This window comes from Oratosquilla oratoria, chromosome 10, assembly GCF_046742065.1.
Source record: "Oratosquilla oratoria isolate Oo_2021 chromosome 10, ASM4674206v1, whole genome shotgun sequence".
Taxonomy (NCBI): Eukaryota; Metazoa; Arthropoda; class Malacostraca; order Stomatopoda; family Squillidae; genus Oratosquilla; species Oratosquilla oratoria.
Genome location: NC_134786.1, coordinates 73,417,784 through 73,435,283, shown reverse-complemented (window position 1 = coordinate 73,435,283; position 17,500 = coordinate 73,417,784). Strand labels below are relative to the sequence as shown.

The 17,500-nt window shown below is 39.2% G+C and overlaps 1 protein-coding gene across 5 annotated transcripts in view; it reads left to right on the top strand.

Moving 5' to 3' along the window:
- The window catches only part of LOC143029300 (uncharacterized), a 203,612-nt gene that overhangs the window by 58,364 nt on the left and 127,748 nt on the right, over nt 1–17,500 (top strand). The gene's annotated exons all lie outside the window — the stretch shown is intronic.

Here is a 17,500-nt window from a genome sequence, read left to right as displayed (position 1 = left end):
AAAGAGACGATGTAGAGAAGTTTGAGGTGAGTGACGTGGCAGAGGTTGACGCAGTAGCACTGTTCATGGAGGTGTGGGGAGCCCCATGTTCAGCAGTGGAGTCTGGGTGACTGGTGGATTGATGATTTGAATGACTGATTGATAGCGAAATAGGTGCCGATTGGTGGGTTGGTTTCGACCATTCTTTGGGTGACAGACCCGCTTTCGATCCAGAGGGTAATTGGCCTTGGGGTCAATGATTATTATCATTATCATAATTATTATTATTTATCTGACCTCGTTATGGACAGAAAAGTCTCATGTCAACAGGTTTTTACCATATATTGTTGACTATTACGATGTGATAATGTTGAATTTAAGTAACAGTACATATTGTAGTTGCCTCTGGAATATTGGAAGTAAACACACACACACACACACACACACACACACACACACACACACACACACACACACACACACACACACACACACAACATTTTAAGTTATGAGCTTGCTTTTCGCCCCTTTTGGCTTTTGGAATCAAATAAGCGCGATGTAAGTCCCGAGATTTCTTGTGGTCTCCACAATGGAAAAATATATATACATAATGCTCAGTTGATTTGGGATCACCATTGACGTTCACTTCGATATCCTTTCCGTTTTTAATTTTATTTATTATTCACATTTTTGTTTATGTATTTATTTATTTTTTTATCTTACACTCTTGTCACTCAGTCTCTGTAGGTACATAGGAAGCTTTGGTTCTTAACTCTGAAATTAATTCTTAATTGTTAACTTTAACTCTTTTCTTTCTACGAATTCCTCTAGATAACATGGATTCCCAATCTTTGTCAGTATAGCTTCAGAATATGAGCTCTGTTGCTCTTCGCGTATATTGGTATTAATGAGTGTTTACCTGTATGCATGATGTACTTTACAGATAATAATTTGAATTTCATCATATATTTCTAAGACCCTTTTGTTAGCAATGTTATGATATCATATCATCTTAGACGTCCAGATAACTGGAATAATTAGTTTCTGTTGCACGCCACTAGGAGGTGAGAATGTAATAGATTTCACGCCCTTGATTGAGGCCTTATACTAAACATTCATGTTACATCCAAGTGACCCAATAACCAAACTCTGGAGAACTCTGTTGTCTGCATCTTTCCACGTAGAGGTGTATGTGGCAAGAAGAACGAGTTGTTGACGGCTGTTATTGCATCAGTCTTGGCAGTGGTTTGTTTGGTGTCCATGTGGAGACCACATCGAGGGCGCTGTCAGCGTACGGGTACGTCACCTACAGTTTGTATAGAAGAGGTGGATGCCGACAAGTATGTCAGGAGAAAATCCTTTATCAGATATTTCACTCGTTAAATCTTTGTTAACTGCATAGACGTAGACAGTAAAGATTTTGTATATATATATATATATATATATATATATATATATATATATATATGTGTGTGTGTGTGTGTGTGTGTGTGTATATATATATATATATATATCGTATTCCGACGGGACACAAATGCGTTTACACCTGTTGCCAGACTACGTGTCTTGAATTTGCCTCTAGTGCTAATGCGAGAGTGTTGTGCGTGTCAGTGAGACTAGGTTACAAGTGTGAGTGCAGATGTTCATGTGGATTATAAATCATATACATGCCACTGACATAGGTCATAGAATGCAGTGTACTGGCTTGCCCTTATTCTTTATTTCTCTCGTTCGTTTCTCTAACGACCAGCGCTTCTATCCGAGGGGACAATATTGCACCGAAGAATTCAGAGGTGATGAAAGTATATCTAAGGATGGTAGCAGGAAGGAGGGGCAGTAAATGTTGAATATGGTCCGTAGAGATGTCGCTAAGTCCCATTGATCTTGACTCTATAAACTTATGACGTCATCAGTAGCCAATACGGGGTCGTTTGCATCAAACTACTCAAAATGATGCACCAGTAACCTTCTCTGCAGTAATATACAAGAAACGTATCGATCCATCAAACTCTCTCGTTGTGTGTGTGTGGGTCTATCTGTGTCTCTATCTGTCTCTATGTCTGTCCCTCTCCTGTTGTATCCTTTTCTCTCATATATATATATGTATATATATCTGTCTTTGTCTCTCTTTCTCTCCTCAAACATTTCAAGTGTGCATACTCAGCAAGAATCGTGTCCTCAGCATCCCTCTAGTGACAATAGCAATCGACGATATAACAAAGTTCCCCATTGAAATTACCGCCAGCCTTCACGGCCATCATCAATCCCAATTCTGTGTTGGAAATCGCCCTGCCTATACTAATCGCTTATTCGCAGAACTGTGTTCTCTGTTAAACCAAGGAGCCGAACACCAAAGTTGGGCGTCTGTAGACGGCGCCCGAGCAAATATATCTCAGTGAGACTGGGTCACCCTCCCACTACCCTAACAGAAACGATTCCTGGGCATAATCCTGGACAAACCAGGATTCTTCACCTGGAAGAACTGAACAAATCTTTGCTCCGAGCCTGTGATCTACTAAACCAGTTTATTTCACTCAAGCTGGGGAGCCAACAGACGAGCCCGATGGACCTCTCCACCAATCCGGCACAAAATAGACTAAGGCTGATGTCACACGGGCGGTCTACCCGCCTGACCGCGGCGGGTGAGACGCATTTCCCCACTTGAAACCGCCACGGCCAGCCCGCCTGGCTATGTCAGACGAGAGGTATATACATAGGAATCAGTATAAAGCGGTTCCGCGGCGGCTGACCCGCTTTGCACCCGCGGCGGCCAACCCGCTCGTCTGGCTAGGGCTTAAGGATACCAAGTCTACTTCGTACCCCTCGGCCTCGCCCCACACTTCTTCGAATGCTGGGCTCCATCGTTTCGTTCACAGTATGTACCCTAAGCATAGGTTTATACCCAGAAAGCAGGTAACCCTCCCACCCACCCTCTGGACACTCATTGCTCCTTAGCACCAGGAAAAATACAAATAAATAAACGAATAAATAGATAGATACAAAGTATATAAATAAATAGATAACTAAAGGTATGGGAGGGGTGGGGGCAGACACATGGGCATCCCTAACTAGAACGAGACAATTCTAAGTTTCCATCTCATGCAGTTCGATGTAGTACAGTTGAACTTTTATCATTCACTTGTTTTTTTTCTGTTCTTTTCTTAATTTTACCTCGCTGTGGTTCGAAAGGTCTCCTGTCAGTTTTCATGTTTTATCGTTATAACCTCCGAAGACATGTAAAGTTGTAAACAACATAAGTAACGTCTTTAGTTCTTCGTCTTAGTTTCTTTTCGTCCCACGCGTAGCCTGAAGAACTTTGTACATGGTAAAGGTGGCGGGACAATAGACTAACATGCTACTTACTTTTGCTAGTTTGTTTGAGTAGAAATTATTTAAATTACAATACTCTAGACTTCCATCTCAGCAATGTGTCTAACAGTAAGTAATTACTGTTATCATTGAAGATAGATGATCGTCTAAATGCTTTCTAGTTTGTCAAACGTCAGTCATTTACGATAGCGATAGACGATAAACACTTCTAATCGGTGAAAAAAGTCTTTGTAATTTACGAAAACAATAAGCATACGTCTAACGATTTTCTGGTCATTGTTCGCTGTTAGCAGCGTCATGAGAAAACTCGTAACTAATCATTACGTGGGAAGAAAAAAAAACCATTCGTGTGTTGTTGGGAATAAAGGATTACGAAGATGTGTATTTTCTCCCGCCCGTCAGGATGGGATTCAGTATGAGGGCCTACGTTGGGTCGCCTCCCCTTCCCAACCCCTGAAGGGGTTATCACACTGGGCTTCCTCGGGCTTCACCATCGCCGCCAGTTAAGAGTTCGTTGAGTAAAAATGTCTTCGGTTACAATCTTTTATTTTTCAAATCTCCAAATATCAAAATATATCTCCGTCATTTATAGCAAAGCTGAATGATGAGCTAAGAGACTTTAAACCTATACTGTTGAAATGTTCTTAAAAAAGTCTTCGATTTCTTTAAGCGATGTCATATTCTATTCATTCAAGTGGAGGTTGGAGGCAGAATGTTGGGAGGGAAAATAGTTCAGTGTGATAACCCTTTTGCATGGATAGAATAAGGCGACGGTAGTCAGAAATAAATGAGAAAATAATCTCTGTATTTGCTCTGTTTTTTCTTTCGCACGGTGTTAAACTCGTGGGGTCCCTTTATTCATGATAGTTCTGTAATCCAAACTCGTGTAGATTTTTTTTCTTCATGAATGAATTAGAATGTCGGCAGCCAGAACAGATGAGCATTATTAATCTGAATCTCCACCATGGCCCACATCATCATTTTGAGTTCTGTTGGAATTGCAAAAATGGTCATAAGGACTCGTATAGTATGTGTGTGCGTGTGTGTGTGTGTGTGTGTGTGTGTGTGTGTGTGTGTGTGTGTGTGTGTGTGTGTGTGTGTGTGTGTGTGTGTGTGCGTGCTCTTCCTAGTCGTGCATTGCAAGATCCAAAACTTTCCACATTGCCCCTTCCATCCATATTGGATAGCGGGGGTAATAGGCAAGAAGACCCTAAATGAAAATTCCCCCTTTGGTGCTGTGTGTAGGAGGGGGAGGGCGTGTTAGAGGGGGCAAAAGAACCCCCCCCCTCACCCACCCCTCGGTGCGTGAGGACTCGTCTTCGTGCAATTTCTCATATTTTAGCAAAAAGAGGCGGGTCCAGCGAAGATAACCCCAATCATCTGTTTCTCAAATGACCTTGGACCGGTCAGTTTCGACCCCACCCAGGGACGGGGGGAGGGGGGAGGGAGGTTGTCATTCATCATTTGGCGACCCCGCCCTTCCGACCCGTAGCAAAAATGGGTTGGGTCGAATCGGGGTAAAGGGGTTATCACATTGGGCTATTTTCTCTCCTACCTCCAGTTAATCGGCGCTACTTCAGCACTTTTAAATCCGCCGTCAAATCACTCTGGCAAACTATTTTGTTTTCTCAGCAATTGACATAGAATGTCATTTGATATTATGCTGGAGGAAAATGGTTTTCCTCCAGCATATCAGATTCCTTCTCGAAAGATGCGGGCTGCAAATCACCTCCAACAGTCGGATGAAAAATAGTCCAGTGGGATAGGCCTTTAGGCTAGAATATACTTTAATTCCTTTTCCTGGTGAATAGGGTGTCGTGGGAATGATCCAACAGGAATATATCATGCCTACGGGAAACCATTCCCTCCATAACGTGGATGGAATCGGTTGACGGCAGCCAGGATGAAAGGAAATGTGCCACCCAGCACGGAAGGGGTCGGTCGAGACTGGCGTAACCTTTTTCGCAACCGGGGAGGTGCCACGGAGAAGAATGGAATAGTTTGGCGACACAGAATCAAAGGTAAAGTGCCATTCGGAACGGAAAGGGACCTCTAAATGTCCCTGAGGTGGATAGGACGCTAATTATTCATTTACAGACACTCCTCAACTCAGTTACGTACTGAACGGTCGTTCGTAACTCAAAATGTTCACAACTCGTTAACCAACATCATTTTAAAGGTACTCGCATCTGAATGCATAAGTATGATACAAAGTCTATACATGCTTTCTTATCCTAATTATACATAAAACAAAATCAAATTGTAATACTAATAATTTTATGTTGGATTTCTTACCTTTGAAACTGGAAAAGTAGGCCTGAAGTTTCGTTTGTATGTCGAATGTTCGTAAGTAGAGGAGCGTCTGTGTTTATTATTCATTTGCTTTGCCAAGGGAACCTTTTCCATTTTGATCAAACTCAAAGCTTCAACTCGTTACCTTACATGTTCTCCTGGTCCATACACCCCCTGTTGCAAAGTAGACGTAAATGAATAGATTGCACCACAGCCATATATAGGAGTGTGCCGTTTTCTTTTTTTTTTTTTTTTTTTTTTTTTTTTTTTTTTTTTTTTTTTTTTTTTTTTTTTTTTTTGCCGATGCCAATGCCGATTTCTAATTACCATTAATTGCCGATGCCGATACCAATGCCAATTCCTATTCACTCTTAGTTGCCGATGCCGGTTTATATTATTCCGGTATATCGATTTTTGATATAAAGTAATTAAACTATGATTTTTACTTGCTTTATAATCTATGTAGTTGAGCTGTTGGATACTAATGATTGAATGAACTTAATGAACTTCTAATTATCAATGTATGATTGTATTATTTTGTATCGGTTGAAAAAGAGGTAAAAAAATACCCATTTCATAGATTTTGATGTAACTATTAACTTCAAGTAACTTGAATCATTTAATGCATGGTTTTGATAAAACACATGTGTAGAGTGTAAAATTTATTAATAAATTTCTTAATCCTAACTTAATAGTAAAACCTAAACCCAACTCAGACTATTATCTAATATTTGACCCAAGGAATGTGGGAAATGGCATCGGTATCGGCAATTTATATAAAAAAGCCGATTCACCAAAAAAGTGCCGATTCTTGCCGATTCCGATGCCGATTAATATAAGGCGTCAGACAGCAATGAAAATTACGATGTTATTTACCTTGACAAGCAAAGCGTTCGACAAAGTGCCACACCAGAGACTACTAAATAAAATCAAAGCCCATGGCATAGGAGGAAAAGTGTTAGAATGGATTAGAGCTTGGATTAGTAACAGAAAACAGCGGGTCACCATAAATGGAATAAAATCTAGGTGGGGCAATGTTACTAGCGGGGTCCCCCAGGGCTCGGTTTTGGGTCCCTTGTTGTTCATTATGTATATAAACGACTTAGACGATGGGTTAAATAGTGATGTTAGTAAGTTTGCGGACGACACTGAAATAGGACGCCTAATTAGGTCAGGAGAAGACGCCCAGATTCTGCAGGATGATCTTAATAAACTGTTAACATGGTCGGTGAAATGGCAAATGAACTTCAATATCTCTAAGTGTAGCGTGTTAAACGTAGGGCTACACAACCCCGAAAATAGATACAACTTAGATAACACGTTTTTAGACAAATCTGAGTGCGAGAGGGACTTGGGAGTTCTGGTGAGTCCGGACCTTAAAACCAGGAAGCAGTGCATTAGCGCCAGAAATAAAGCAAACAGAGCATTAGGCTTCATTGCTAGGACGGTAACGAATAGAAGTGCAGAGGTAATTATTAAACTCTATCTAGCGATAGTTAGACCCATCCTTGACTATGCGGTACAGTTTTGGTCTCCGTCCTACAGAATGGACATAAATTCACTAGAATCAGTACAGAGAAGAATGACCAAAATGATACAAGGACTTCGGAAATTTGCCTTACGAAGAGAGGCTTAGGCACCTAAACTTACACTCTCTGGAAAGACGCAAAGTGCGGGGTGATCTAATAGAAGTGTTCAAGTGGATCAAAGGCTATAACAAGGGTGATGCAAACAAGGTCATCATAATAAAACAACAGGGCAGGACTCGCAGTAATGGGTATAAACTGGACAAATTTAGATTTAAGAAGGAAATAGGCAAGAATTGGTTTACAAATAGGGTGGTCGATGAATGGAATAAACTTAGTAACCACGTAGTAAGCGCTGAAAATATCAGTTGTTTTAAAAAACGATTAGACAACTTTATGGATGGGGATGACAGGTGGTGATGGATACGGAGCTGCCTAGTGTAGGCCTTATGGTCTTTTGCAGTCTCCTTTATTTCTTATGTTCTTATATATATATATATATATATATATATATATATATATATACACATACATACACACACACACACACACACACACACACACACACACACACACACACACACACACACACACACACACACACACTGAATGGTCCCCAGTGCAGAAATTAATCTTTTTCAACCACATAACTTTTCACTTTAATTCCATGACCAAGTGAACAGTGACTCTAACCACTGCGCGCAGTGGTTAGGGTCACTGTTCACTTGGTACGTCTGAGCTGAGTTCGAGTCCTTGGCTTCACTACGTATCAGTTTCCGCATATGTCTCCGTCGAGCTCATTGCCAGTCTCGATCGTGATGACATGGAATTAAAGTGAAAAATTGTGAGGTTGAAAATATATATATATATATATATATATATATATATATATATATATATATATATATCGGCATAGGGCAAAGGTGACGTCTTCAGTGTAGCTAAATGCCTCATGGCGTGTGATCCTCACCTTTTATTTATGATTTATCAAATACAGCTATTTAAAAAAACATTGTTTTCCCGTGTAGTCCTGTATGTTAAATTGAAATGATAAAATAATGTTGGACTGGCGCAGTATCATATACAGAAATTTATGTTGTAAGAAAATTATGTTGGTAAGAAATCAGAGAGGAGAGAAATGAAAAAAATATAAAAGCTTTTCAAGTTGAACTGTAGAAAACGGATTTTACAAGTGATTAACTTCGTAAATGTAACAAATAATTAGATAAATAAAATGAAATAGATAAACAAAATGAGGAGCTTACGCCAAGAGGCGCTTAGGTGTGACCGAGATCGTCACCTTTGCCCAATGTGATAGGTATCCAGGTCAAGTGTCCGTCGCCGATTGCGATGGTGTCTGGTTCATTATGGTCGACCGGTAGCCTAGTGGATACCGTGTCGAACTCTGAGCAGATGGTCGTGAGTTCGTTTACCGGGACCCCCCCGTTTGGTTCTTGCAGCTTACCGCAAATGACCGGGCTATGCCCCTACCAGCCAGGGTTTTCTTACGTCCCACTGCGCGGAAGTGGGAGGGTGAGTTTTAGGTGATTATCTGGTGCACTGAGAAGTACACAGGAGAACGGGCTTTCTCACGCATGCGCAGTCCCGCCGTGGGCTGCAGCTCTTATCTTATCTTTTGATACGGTGACGATGGCTTATGTCCTTATCGTTGCTGTCGGCAAGTCCTTTCATTTATTTATTTATTTTTGGGTGGTTGCTGTCCCCCACCCATACATGCTGACCCTCTTTTCTAGAAAAAAAGAAATTATTTGTGCTGTGATTCCTAGGAAATCTTTACTCATTTATTATTTTTTATTATTAATGTATTTATATGTTTCTAGGCAGTATGTCACAAAGGATATTGACTTTTCAAGAAGGATAACCATTTTGGTACAGGATTCAGTCACTCAAATCAGCCATCCTGAGTCCATTGCTGAGCAAAGGCTTCTTTCGTAGCATTCCACGATTCATTTGACCGCGCCAACCTCTGTCACGTCACTCCTGCAAACTTCTCTATCTCATCTCTCCACCTGTCTGGTCTCCATCTTTCACGCTTCCCATCTCGCGACGTCCAGTCAGTAACACACTTGCTCCATCAGGCGTTCGCCCTAGTGTACCTGCCCAATTCCACTTCCTCTCTTTTACCGCCTCCACAATATCTTCCAATCTAGTCTGCTCTCTCACCCAGCTTGCTCTCTTTCGGTTTCTCAGCGTTATTCCCATCATTGATATCTCTATTCTCCTCTGTGCAGTCCTTAGCTTTGTTTCCATCGCCTTCATCAGTTTCCAAGTCTCACACCCGTAGATTATTTCTGGCAGAATGTATTGATTGTAAACTTTACGTTTCAAACGTAAAGGTAGAGACTCTCAGAATAGTACCAGACAAACATATCTATTATAATGGTAAAGTTTACCGACATTCTTTCATTTCAGAATGAAGTCGGGTGCAGACAAAAATGTAAACACCCAACATTAGAATATTATTTCAATTTATTTTTGTTTTACATATAATTAGTAATGTGTTGTAGGATGATAAAACATGTATTGACTTTATATCATACTTATGCATTTAGATTTGAATACCTTTAAAATTATATTGAATAACGACCTACGAACACTGAGTTACGAGCGGCCGTTCGGAACGTAACTCGTTCGTAAGTCGAAGAGTGTCTGTATTGGGTAACTCTCCCTCCCCCCCACCCCCTAACTCACCAGGCTAATGAAATCACCTGCCATAAACTATAATAAACTCTGTCTGGTGCGTATATCCGAACTTATTTTCACTCCCCTTGATTTATATGTCTGGTAGCAAGAATGATATGTGTTACGGCCCTCACCATGCTGAGATGGTTTATGGTGTGCTAATATAACGGTATTACCCCCTCCTTCATTTTTTTTTTTCTACAAGGTGGTTCTGAGTCGAGATCGATCTGTAACGACTAACAACTGGTACCTCTCCAAACACACATACGCACACACACACACACACACACACACACACACACACACACACACACACACACACACATATATATATATATATATATATATATATACATTTGTGTGTGTGTGTGTGTGTGTGTGTGTGTGTGTGTGTGTGTGTGTGTAAACAGGTACATAACAATTTGGAATAGTCTAGGTGATATAGCCCAAGATGGAACAATAGATGAATTCAAATCCAAAAAAAGATAATTGGGAATAAAGATATACATCAAGTTGTAACCATACTTGAATGTGAAGCTAGGCATGATGAACTGGAGAGTAGAAGACGGGGTCCCACGCGCGTTGCTCCTTTCCTGTATACCACAGGTAAATACACACACCTGAGATGGGGAAATATTGTGGTTTGGCTTCAGCATCGTGATTTGGAAAGCCGCGTTTTATCTTATCTCAGTTTCAGATCGCAAACTGTTGGAGTGACCACGTCTCCTCTGTACCTCCTTTCCCCCGAACGTTATGGGCTTCCAACTCTCAGGACCAGTTTTAAGGAACTGAAGTTCGTGTTGTGACAGCTGCATGAGCTCTTGTTAGGTTTGCCGGGCTCTCTCTCTCTCTCTCTCTCTCTCTCTCTCTCTCTCTCTCTCTCTCTCTCTCTCTCTCTCTCTTTCTCCATCTCTCTTTCTGTTTCTCCATCTCTCTCTCTTTCCTTCTCTCTTTGTCTCCCTCTTCCTCTCCGTCTCCGTCCCTCCTCTCTCTCTCTCTCTGTCTCTCTCTCTCTCTCTCTCTCTCTCTTTCTTTCTCTTTCTCCCTCTCTCTCCCTTCCTCTTTCTCCCTCTCTCCCTCCGTCTTTCTCTCTCTCTCTCTCTCCCTCTTTCTCCCTCTTTCTTTCTCTTTCCTTCTCTGTCTCCCTCTTCCTCTCAGTCTCCCTCTCTCTTTCTCCCTCTCACCTTCTCTCTTTCTCTTTCCTTCTCTGTCTGTCTGTCTGTCTCTGCCTCTGTCTCTATCTCTCCCTCCTCTCTCTCTCTCTCTCCTCTCCCCCCTCCCTCCATCCGGAATGACTTTGTCTAAGGAACTGAAATGTTTTTGTTCTTAGTCTGTTTTGGCTTGATAAAACAACTCTCGTGTCGGGGCCACCACACAGGAACCCTTATCAGGCACCAGCTTTTTGTTTCTGATTACGGTCATATATTTTCATTTATCTGTTTTCTTTTTTACCTCCGTTTCTACTTCGTTCATTCCTTTTGCATTATGACTTTCCCCTCATTTCTGTTGCAATTTACTTCCTGTTTCGTGATTTCTCTTTCTCTCTTTTTTTTTATAACGTTCTGCATACCTGTAGGCTTTCAGAAGATTTGTTATCTATTTCTCCCTTAATGATTACCTATTATCTGTAAACATGTTGATATAGCTATCTCTTCCTCTTCATAATATGCTTGCACTAAAAACCTGTCTAGATTTGGCACCAACTCCCGTGACACTCCGCTTTTCGTCTCTTCGTCACGAGGTACCTTCCTCACTTTCCTCTCACCAACTCTCCTTTCGAGAAATTACTCACGCATTGGAGGAACTTTCTATTGATGCCTTCTATTCTTACCAATTTACATATCTAGCCATAACGTGATATCTTACTAAAGGCCATATCAAAGTCCACATGTACACAGTCCGCTTCCTGTTCACTTCCACATCTCTTTTGTTCAATAGTTGTGATCAGGTCATTGAAGCTCAGATTCCAAACTCCCTGTGTGAAATCTTTGTATCTTTTTGGTCTTCCGTCCACTTCTTTGTGATTATGTATCTTCTCTAGTCTCTGTACAAAAACACTCATGAGTGACACGGAAAGGTCCCCCGTATCACTGGCCTTGACGAGAAGTGTTCTCCGTCCCAGTGTCCTTGAATAGTACTTTGCTTGGCACCTTACAACCTATTTCATTCTTGTGGGTTGTGTGCGCACAGTGACACGGATTCATGGAATAGGAAATTAAGTAGGATTTCCTTCCGTCTTTTACGGTCTCTGATTGTTTTCGTAATCCAGATTACAGTATCCAGATGATTTTAAAACGCACGAGACGAAATGATGTTACTTTTACGTGTTATAATGAACCTGGCCATAGGCTTCATGATTTTCATAATGGTTCGGTTAAAATAATTTCAATAATATGCATTGTGAACGAAAGAGCATTGGAGTCGAGGTTTACTGATCGATAATAAAAGTAATAAAGTTGAAGATCAATCCATCCTGACAGGTTTTTGATTTATAATAAGAAAGAAAAGAGGCGGAGAGGGACAGGTTTTTACACACACACACACACACACACACACACACACACACACACACACACACACACACACACACACACACACACACACACACACACACACACACACAAAATAAAAATAAAAATAAAATTATCGGGCAAATGTACATCACACGAAACACTCGGGTTCCCCCCTCCCCATCTAAGTCGGCTCGTCCGCTCACCACTCAACATGGCTAGAACTTTTGCAATTCTGTGCCCTCTCCTCCATGAAGTTTATGAAATATGAGCGAGGTACATGATATATAGTATAAGTAGTCTTAAGATATGACAAAGAGGACACCATTTTTCTTCAACTCTGTCTAACAAAGATATAACCAGTTATTTTTCTTTGGGTTCTGCATGGTTCGTACTAATTTTTCTTTCGTATGCTCGTACCTCTTCGCCCAAGTAAGCAAAATGAGTAAGGAGAGATTTTAAGTAAATCAATATTTTATTGATGTCTGTGGATCCAGGTCATAGACGAACAGAGAACGCAAAGGTGGATTGTGTAGTAGTCGTGATTTGTTTTTGTTTTTTCTAATGCCTTTCATTATACTGATGTTGGAGACATGGCAAGGATGACCTACTCGTTTCTGTTCCAGGTGCCCTAAATCCCTTATCTGCGTTGATCAGCTACGCCTCGTCACATGATAAGAAACGTATACAAACGTGAATACAGTACTACATCGGAAAGTTTCCGGTTCCATTTCTCAGTATACTGAACAACTGGAGACGACATTACAAAGGATTACAAAGGCGGAGCATAAAAATAAAGAAAAAAAACATATTTTGTAATAAAATAATAAATAAAAACTATAATAATGCAAATAACAAATAAAATACATAAATAAATGCATAGGTATAGTTAAAATGATAAACAAACAGGTAAATAGTAAATAATGAATTAACATTTACTTCCCTGTGGTTCATCAGATGGATCAGTCAATCCATTCGTTACCCCAGGTCTCCTTCAGGGGGCCCACGACCCCCAGGCAACCGGCAACGGTGATCAAATTGGCCCACAAGTCATTCCAAGAGATATTGTGTTATCTCTGGATAAGGATATATGTGTGTGTGTGTGTGTGTGTGTGTGTGTGTGTGTGAATGTGTGTGTGTGTGCACGCGCGCGCGCGCGAGAGAGAGTATTTACCAGGAAGAATAGATTGACGAAGCAGAGCGCTTTATATTTCCATATCAGTACTTGCTCTGAAGATGTAAATATACGAAAGCGCTCTGCCTCGCCAGTTTATATTTCATGGTGGTTATTCCCTCTTTTGTGAACATATGCTTCTAGTGTTTTTATATTATATATATACTATATATATATATACTATATATATATATATAATATATATATATATATATGATATATATATATAATATATATATATATATAATCATATATAATATATATATATTATATAATATATATATAATGTATATATATATATTATATGTATATATATATATATATATATATATATATATATATATATATGATGAAGGTGGAAAAAGAAGTCACGGGTCTAGTTCCGAGTTCCTGAGTTTATTCCTGACCGGTTTCGCTCTATGCTTCTTCAGAGGAATGTGACTCTGGAGTGAAGCTGGCGGTATACATAGTCTGAGTAAGACCGCGTTCCCTCCTTGGAGGTGGGTTACGTTTGGCCGTACAATGGTTTTTAATACAATGAACAATAGTGATAATAAAGTATACAATAAATTGTTGTGATGTTATTACAAAACAGCTCCGGTGTGTGTGGAATGTTGAACGAGGGTGTAACATTGTAAGTGAAGTGAGTGGTGTAGAAATGTGGGAATCCTAAAAAGTGTCATAAGATAACTTATAGTATTAAATAATATAATAATATAAAGATAAATATCCAGATAAATAAAATGAAATAAAATGAAAATAAAAATACAAATACAAATACAAATACATAAATAAGCACATTTTTATTCATTTATTTTTATTTTTATTTGTATTTGTATTTGTATTTGTATTTTCATTCTATTTCATTCATTTTATTTATCTGGATATTTATCTTTATTCCGGTCAGGAATAAACTCAGGAACTCGGAACTAGACCCGTGACTTCTTTTTCCACCTTCATCAACTTGTCACAATGTACCAATATATATATATATATATATATATATATATATATATATATATATATATATATGCTTGAGATATCACATGAACTCGTGATTCTAAATATGCGGAAAAACCACCAAGGAAAAAGAAAAACTGATGACCAAGCGCTTTCGTCTATTGTACCCTGAGGATGTCTGAATAGACGAAAGCGCTTGGTCATCAGTTTTTCTTTTTCCTTGGTGGTTTTTCCGCATATATGTGTAATAAAACCACTTGGAAAATAAAATGAAAGGTGACCGAACGTTTTCGTCTATTCAAGACATTTTCAAGGTACAGAGTAAGGTGGTATTGACGTTATATATAATGCACAAGAAACAGTAGGGGGGGGGGATTAGGACAGGTCCATTGTGACCTCATTATCTCAGCACGGTCGGTCGTATGACCCGGCTACTGTCAACAATTTTATTTGTAACAAAGTTATCTAATTTATACATTCCCATACTCATATTCATGTTGTTCTCAAATGAAGCTTTTATATAACATGATTCTATGATATTCCTCTCCTTAATGTCCTTACTTAAGACAACTTTCTTTGTGTTATCCCAATCAATGCAATGATTAAAATCCCTTAAATGCAAAAACAACCCACTTGAAACTTGCCCTGTTCTGATGTTATATTTATGTTGGTTTATTCTCAATTTTAAATCCTTGCCTGTTTGTCCAATATAATTAAAGTTACAATTTTTGCAAGGGATAGTATATATATATATATATATATATATATATATATACTTATATATATGTATATTTATATATATAAATATGTATATATATATATGACGTAAGCGGAGTAGGAAACACAGGAGTCTTAGTCTTTAGTTTATTCCCGACTAGTTTCGCAGGTATTCTTTTTCAAAGGAATGGTGTACAAACAGGCTGTGGGCATTTTATACATGGGGTGGACCTCACCACTTCCCCGTGTTACCATAGTTGGTGACAAGTGTGAACATTACATATTCATTGTGGCAAATGTAATAATAGTGATAAAGTTTAACAAGTGGTAAATATGATAACACTAATAATAACAATGAAAATAATAATAGTAATTGTAACAGTGATAACAGGAACAAAAATAGTAATAATAATAATAATAACAATAATAATAATAATAATACCACCACCACTAATTCACGTATTCTCCATTATTTCTACTTTGTTCCTTCACCAGTTAATACTTTTATCATTATCCTCACTACTCTCTTCTTTTTATCATGATTATTTTGTTATATTCTTAACATTATTTATTTTCAACATTATTATTGTTATTATTATTACTATTATTGTTATTATTATAAAAAGTTTAAATTTTCATTTTTATCATTATGATTATTATTATTATTATTATTATTATTACTATTACTATTTTTGTTCCTGTTATCACTGTTACAATTACTATTATTATTTTCATTGTTATTAGTGTTGTCATCATATTTACCACTTGTTAAACTTTATCATTATTATTACATTTGCCACAATGAATATGTAATGTTCACACTTGTCACCAACTATGGTAACACGGGGAGGTAGTGAGGTCCACCCCATGTATAAAATGCCCACAACCTGTTTGTACACCATTCCTTTGAAAAAGCATACCTGCGAAACTAGTCAGGAATAAACTCAAGACTAAGACTCCTGTGTTTCCTACTCCGCTTACGTCAACCTGTCAGAATGTCTCAGCCTATATATATACATATACATATATATAAATATATATACATATAAATATATGTAGGTAAATATACATATAAATATATATAGATATATATACATATATGTATATACGTCATGTACAGCGCAGGTTCGAATCCTTGCGCGATGGTCATAAAAATTATCTGATTAATGTCGCTGTCCACTAGCGAATTCCTCGTATGGTTACAATGACGAAGCGTGAAAAGGATTCGATTCGGTCCTTACCCCTCCCACGAGTGTGTTTGGTCGTATGGTAAAAATGAGAATAGGGTTGCAGGTAGTGACCTTCTCAATCTCGAGAACCAGTAAGTGTTCTGAGTTCGTACGATTTTAAGTATCAGTTGGTCGAGTGGGTTAAGGCGGTAGTCATGGCGGGCCTCTTGTCGTCATGTACAGCGCAGGTTCGAATCCTTGCGCGATAGTCATAAAAATTATCTGATATATACATATATATAAACATGTATGTATATGTAGAGGTGAAATGGCAAAATGAAAAGTTAAGGCTAGAGAAGTGAGTTTATTCAGAGTCGGACATTTCGACCTTTACGGTCTTCCTCAGTGGGCTGAAAACAGGAGAAGAAACAAAATTCTGACGATCCTGCGTTACCTCACCCCGGTCTTATGTCTTCACACTCATCAATCGCCAGCTGCGCGGACGTTTGGGACCAGGACATAAATCCCCCACGGGAATTAGTGGTGTTTTCGGTGGCAATGTATGCCGCCTCCAAAGCCTTCCTTCTCTTTTTCCCCAGTTTTCTGTGTAATATGTGGGCTTCTTTCCAATTCGGTAGATGATCTTCGTCGATATGAACTACTAGCGCATTCGATGTTCTGTGTTCTTCTAGTCTCTTTTCTAGGCCGTGTCCTGTCTCACCGATGTAAGCCTTCTCACAACCTGTACAAGGAATTTTATATATAACTCATAGTACAAGGATCAAATCTGGAATAATCATCGGTCTTCTGCAAGAGAGACCAGGGACAACAGATTGATAGATTGATTGTCCCTCTTCATGATGGGTAAATAAAGTTTTGGATCTGAACGAGAGGCTTCGTGGCGTAAAAGTGAATCTGTGTGTGGGAAAAATAAAAGGGACGGAACGTTAGGTCTAAGAGAAGTGGTTCCCAAACTAGGGGGTGCTCCCCCCCCCTCCCCCTCCCCCCCCCTCCCCCAGGGAGGCGTTAGGAAGAAACAAAGGGCATGGAAGTCATCTTAGACTAAAAAATAATGGTTTAATAAAAATAAATCACAAGTATGGTATCTGCCGTTACATGCATGCAAAGTATAATTCTATC